Source organism: Erigeron canadensis, chromosome 2, assembly GCF_010389155.1.
Source record: "Erigeron canadensis isolate Cc75 chromosome 2, C_canadensis_v1, whole genome shotgun sequence".
NCBI lineage: Eukaryota > Viridiplantae > Streptophyta > Magnoliopsida > Asterales > Asteraceae > Erigeron > Erigeron canadensis.
Window position 1 is genome coordinate 15092301 of NC_057762.1, and position 6691 is coordinate 15098991.

The window sequence follows — 6691 nt, forward strand, 5'->3', positions numbered from 1 at the left end:
TGATCATCTCGTTGGACGTACTAATTCTCCACCGAAGTTAGTTTCATTGGCTGACTTCTAGGCATGGAGAGGCCGATTTGAAGAATATATTCAACGAGAAGATTTGAACATGTGGATAATGATCACTGAAGGATATGAATGGCCAACTCTTACTGTAAACGGTGTTACAACTAATTACAAGGTAGGAGAGTTAAAAGGAGAAGAAAAATCTTTGTATGCTATTGAAGTTAAGGCTCTTTCTACTCTTCAGATGTGCATTCCTCAAGAATTAGTGCACCTGTTTCCTAAACAGGAGTACAAGACTTCAAAACAATTGTTCGATGCTATTGAAGCTCACTGTGAAGGTGATCCATTGTTGAAGCAAAATAGAATTAAGATGCTTAAGAAACAATTTGATTGCTTTAATGCTACCAAGAACGAACAAGTTGAGGATCTTATATTGAGATTTCAACATCTTCTTGCTGAGTTAGCTTATTTCGATCTTAAGTACACTCCTACTGAGATAGTGGATAAATTCTTGGATGGTTTGCCGAAAGTTTATAAAGAGTTTCGTCATGGATTGCAAGAAAGAGCAGATTATGCAACTCTTCGTATAGATGGTGTTTTATCCACTTTAAGAAACAGAGAAATGAAGGATAAGGCAAAGGATCTCCAAGACGACTTCACACAAGATCCATCTCTTTATCATGCCACTATGAAAAATCCAACAACTGACGTTAATGCATTCTTTTCTGGGGTTGGTACTTCTGGCACGAAAGAGAGTTCTGATTGTGTTATGGATGGAGATGATTCTGCTGGTTTCATGGCTTCTGATGTTGGTTTCAAGGCTAGAAAGGCTAATGAAAGTGCCAAGCCTGGAAATATGAAGTTTGGTAACATTTCATCTACTTCTGCTGGTTACAAGTCTATGCCCATGGATATGAAATCAGCTGAGGGAAGGATGAATGTATTTGCCGCAATGTGTGTTGTGCATGAAGCTTTTGTTGCAGGAAGGATCACAGATCCAGCACTCATTGATGAAGATTATGACCAAATAGATCCAGATGATGTTGAAGAAATGGATCTGAAATGGAATTTGGCGATGATCACCAGGAGAGTGCAAAGGTTTATGCAAAGAACAGGTAGACAGTTTATTGGGGGCACTCAAGGCTTCGACAAGTCAAAGGTTAAGTTTATAACTGCGATGGCTTTGGACATTTTGCCAAAGAATGTCAACGACCAAAGAGAGACGTCAATATTACCCCTACACATCAAGATAGAGGTGGTAATCGACCATTTAATCCGAATGCAAGTAGAGTTCTCTTGTTGACTGATGATACTACTGGAAATGGCAATGACAAGGCCATCGTAGCTACTCAACCTGATGGTTCTTATGTTTGGAATCTTCCACAGGATGAGACCAATAATGCTTATTTGGCTGAAATAGTTGATGATATGGCTCAGATAGTAGATTCTGTTGATTATTTCTTGGACACCACAATTTACCACAATGATGAGCATTTGTATGAAAATGTTCAAAGCTCGAACATGGAATCTTCTGCTGAGGTATATGATACTGATTCTGAGTCTGATGAAGAGGTTGAGGTTGATGATATGAAAGATTCTGGAGAGGTGAAAGCTGCTGAGATCAAAGACGATTCTGCTACAGAAAAGGTTGAAAAGACAATTTAAGAGCAGATGAAGGAGTATGAAATTCTAGCAAGCATGAGTGTGGATGACTTTGTTGCTTACATGGCAGACTGCAAAGAAGCAGATCAACAGGTATCTTATTCTCTACATACTATTGTTCATGTTTACAAAATTGTTAATCGAATGTTTGATGAAATTGAACAAAAGAATGAACAAATTAAGCAATTAGAATCTGTTGTCAATGTTGCTCATGAGAAAAGAGATAAGTTGATTAAAAAGGTTCTAACTGTCACTGATAGAGAAAAATTCTTAAAGGATAGGATTAGATCTTTAGAGTCTGACATTAGTGCTATGAAAGACAAAGTTAAACATGTTGTGGCTGTCGAAAGAGTAGGTGGTAAAGCTTATGCATTGTTAGCTAAAAAGTGTGCTACAATTGAGAAAGAACTTGCTAATGCTAGGATAGAAATAGTGGAATTAAATGCTAAGGTTGATTCTGCTAGACATGCTGAGCTTTTAATGCATATGAAAAAGTTTGAGGATTCTCCATCTAAGAGTTCTGACACTGCTAAGGGTTCTTATAATAGCATGCCTCCTCCTTTCAACAATAACTATACTCCTGTAGAACCCAATATTCATGAAGTCCTACTTCAACCTAGTGTTGATGATGGTAAATCGAAAGACTCAACTCCTAAGCCAAATTTGACTGAGGACACAACAGAGTCTAAAGGAGTTTCTTCTCAACCTACCAAGGAAGAGAAATTGAAAGGTGTTGTCCTAGATCCGTCCACTTCTTACGGTCAGAAAGACAGTATTACTCACTTTACACTTCGAAGGAGTAGTAGGGTTTATACTGAGTTAGAATTTCCATTAGCATCTATTGACCCTAAGAGGATTGATAAAGTCTGGGATGTTGATATTAAGGATATGAAGAAATTAAGTCAGTTGCGTCAAACTCCTTTACCTAAGCAGTTAGGAATAGCAAATCTGAAGATGAATTAGTTGTTAATGTAGAAGCAACTAAGGTTTTGAAGCATATACTAATGCCTGCACGTAAGAAGTCTCCAAGTAAGTCTCGGATATCACCGACCAAACGAGACCATGAGGATTCTAGAAAAACAAGTAAGTCAGTGGACACTAGTGAATCTGTAAGTACCAATAATAAGGTAGATACAAAGAAAAAGGTTAAGGTCCTCTCTTGCTTTGCTTGTCATGAAATAGGTCATGTTTACAGTGTATGTCCAAATCAACCTCGGAGATCGGGTTCTCCTTCAAAGGTTTCCACCTCGGAAGGAAAAAGGGGGTTGGGTAATGATAAACAGGTTCATGAGACTAAAGTTCAATCTTCTACAAAAATGTTTACTATACCTCATTGACATGAATCTCCACCAAAAGGTTCATCCCCTAAGGAACCAAGATTCACAACCCCTAGTGGGAGTATGAGTCGGTCACAAACACCTCCAAGTCGTAATTCATTTTATGACAGAATTCACTCAAGTGTTAGACCTTCTTTTGGCCTTCATTCCCCAAGAACTTCTCCGACGAGAGGTCAGAAGTCTTCTTCAGTGAGAAGACAAGTCGAGAATCAAGTCCCACGCACGGCTTCTAGCAATGGATATTGGACTGAACTGATTCTCAAGGATGAGACGGGGCGACCCAAACCTGTGAAGGTTTGGGTCCCCAATGAAAACTAATTTTTCTCATTTTATGTGTAGGGAGTTCCTAGGAAACCAATTCATTTGTGGTACCTTGACAGTGGATGCTCCAGGCACATGACAGGGGACAAGAAGCTCTTGTCCAATTATACTGGTATAAATGGGTTGTATGTTAGTTTTGCTGGATCCAAGGGCGGCAACATCACCGGTCAAGGAGATGTCGTCAATGGATAACTTACTCTAGAAAGAGTTAACTATGTGGAACAACTTACTCACAATCTAATGAGTGTCTCACAGATCTGTGATAAGGGCAACAATGTTCATTTCACAGAAAAGGAGGCATACATCTTGAAGCCGGGTTTCGTTATTCCAGAAGAATGGATAATGCTCAAAGCTCCTAGGAAGAGAGACATCTATGGCTTACTCTTAGGTGTTGATAATCCAAAGGAGCCCCTTTGTTTGTTGAGCAAGGCAAATGAGTCTGAATCTCTCCTATGGCATCGTAGAATGGGACATATCAACTTTCGAAAGATGAATGAACTTATTAGTCTTGGGTTAGTTGACGGTGTGCCAGTTAAGAAGTTTGGGATGGAAGATAAGTGTGTACCATGTTTGAAAGGAAACCAACATAAGAATCCGCATCAATCAAAAGTACTCAACACTATATCCAAACCATTCGAATTACTTCATATGGATCTCTTTGGTCCTGTGAACAAAAGAAGCATTGGAGGGATGTCTTACTGTTTGGTGATCACTGATGATTACTCGAGGTACTCATGGGTATTCTTTCTAAATACCAAGGATGAGACCGCAGAACGATTTATGGATTTTATTAAACATGTTAAAAATTTCCATGGAGTCAAAGTTAAGAGAATCAGGAGTGACAATGGTACTGAGTTCAAGAATAATACTATTACTGTATTTTGCTTGACCAAAGGTATTCAACATCAGTACAGTGCACCATATGAGCCACAACAGAATGGCGTGGCTGAAAGGAAGAACAGGACATTGATTGAGACAGCCTGGACGATGCTTGCTGATTCAGGGAATCCTATTACTTTCTGGGGAGAGGCAGTGAATACAGCTTGTCCCAACATTCTGAATGTTGAGCCTTTCGGTGTTCCTTGCACTTTTCTTAAAACTCTTCCTCAAGGGAAATTTGAACCTAAATCTGAGGAGGGTTTCTTTCTGGGTTATATACCAAGTACACCGATTAGGCGTGTGTACAATCAGAAGACTGGCAAAGTAGATCTTGGTACAAATGTCGTAATTGTCAGTCATAAACTTGCTGTACACATTGGTCCTGCTAATAATTTTGATTATGATGGTGTCTTCACTTCTTTTCGTGGTCCTATTTCTTTTGCAGGTGTTCCGACTTTGGAGGATGTAGTTACTCTCCATGATCCTCTTGATGGAGGACCGGTTTCTGGTTCTTCTTCTGATTCCTCACCAATAGTTGAGCCTACTTCTGAATCTGGAGAATATAATGGGACAAAAGTAGCAGATTCTACCTTAGAGCCTGCTCCTATAGTTCCTACGATCCCTTGCATATACCTCTTCCTGACTCTCCTTTCTATGATACTGATGACACGGAAGGTGAAAATCAGGAGGAGCCTAAAACTCCAGATTATAAAACTCCAGAGCAACATGTGCAAACAAACTTGGGAGATGATCTTTCAGTCGATAAGGTTCCTCAAACTAGGGTCAACAAGGATCATCCAGTCGAGCAAATCATTGGTGATGCTTCTGCCTCTATTCGCACGAGGAATTAATCTAAGAAACTGTCGTGTATGTTTGCTGAAGTTAAGGATACTGGGGCAATTACTTGGTACTTGTATTACTGTTTTATCTCTTAGGTTGAGCCTAAAAATGTTGGAATGGCTCTTAAGGAACCGTCATGGGTTGAAGCGATGCAAGAAGAATTGGCTCAGGTTCGAAAGCTTGAAGTATGGACGTTAGTTAACTTACCTGCGGGTGAATCTCCTTTAACAACGCGTTGGGTTTTTCGTTGTAAAAGAGATGACAGAGGTGTAGTCACTCGCAATAAGGATCGATTGGTGGTTAGAGGATTTGAGCAACAAGAAGGCTTTGATTACGATGAGACATTTGCACCTGTAGCTAGACTTGAAGCTATTCAATTATTTCTGGCATATGCTAGTTATAAAGGTATTAAGGTGTATCAGCTTGATGTTAAGAATGCCTTTTTGTATGGAGAAATTAAAGAAGAAGTGTATGTAGAACAACCTGCCGGGTTTGAGGATCCAGACTTTCCTAATAGAGTATATCGTCTCGATAAGGCTTTATATGGTTTACATCAGGCTCCTCGATTGTGGTATGAAAAATTGTCAACTCATTTGAAGGAAAGTGGTTTTACTAGAGGTTCTATAGACAGCACGTTGTTTATTAAATGGAAAGGGAAGGACTACTTGCTTGTACAGGTCTACGTCGATGACATCATTTTTGGTTCATCTGATGACAATATGTGCAAGGCGTTTGAACAGAGCATGAAGGCTAAGTTTAAGATGAGTGCTATGGGGGAATTAACCTTCTTCCTTGGACTACAGGTGGATCAACTGAAGGATGGCTTCTTTATACATCAGACCATGTATGTCAAAGATCTTCTTACTAGGTTTCGATTGACTGATGCTAAGGATGCTGTTACTCCCATTAAGACTAATCATGGGTTGTGTCCTGATAAGCCTAATGATCCATACGTTGATGCCACTCAATATCGGGCTATCATTGGATCCTTGATGTATCTGACAGCCTCACGTCCAGATATTACCTTTGCTGTTTCTATGTGTGCTAGATATCAGGCTAATCCGAAAGAGTCACACTTGAAAGCTGCGAAAAGGATTCTTCGTTATGTGAAAGCCAAGCCTCGTCTAGGTCTTTGGTATCCCATGTATGGTTCCTTTGACTTTGTAGCTTATACTGATTCAGATTATGGTGGTGACAATTCGGATAGGAAATCAACGTCAGGTGGATGTCAGCTTTTAGGGGGGAGAATTATATCGTGGCTGTGCAAAAAGCAGACATCTGTTGCATAGTCTTCCTGTGAAGCAGAGTACATTGCTGCTAGATATTGCTGTTCTCAGGTACTTTGGATACAGCAACAATTGCGCGACTATGGTATGCATATATCCAATACTTCTATTTGTATTGATAATAAGTCTGCCATAGATATTACCAAGAATCCGAAAAACTTTAAAGTCACCAAGCACATAGATATAAAGTATCATTTCATACGTGACTGTTTTGAGAAAAAGCTTATTCATTTAGAAAAGGTTATTACTGATGATAATCTTGCTGATCTATACACTAAAGCTTTTGATGGACCTCGTCTTGAGTTGTTATATCAACTCAATGGTATGAAGAATGCCGAGTAGTTTCTCTCAAAGAACTTA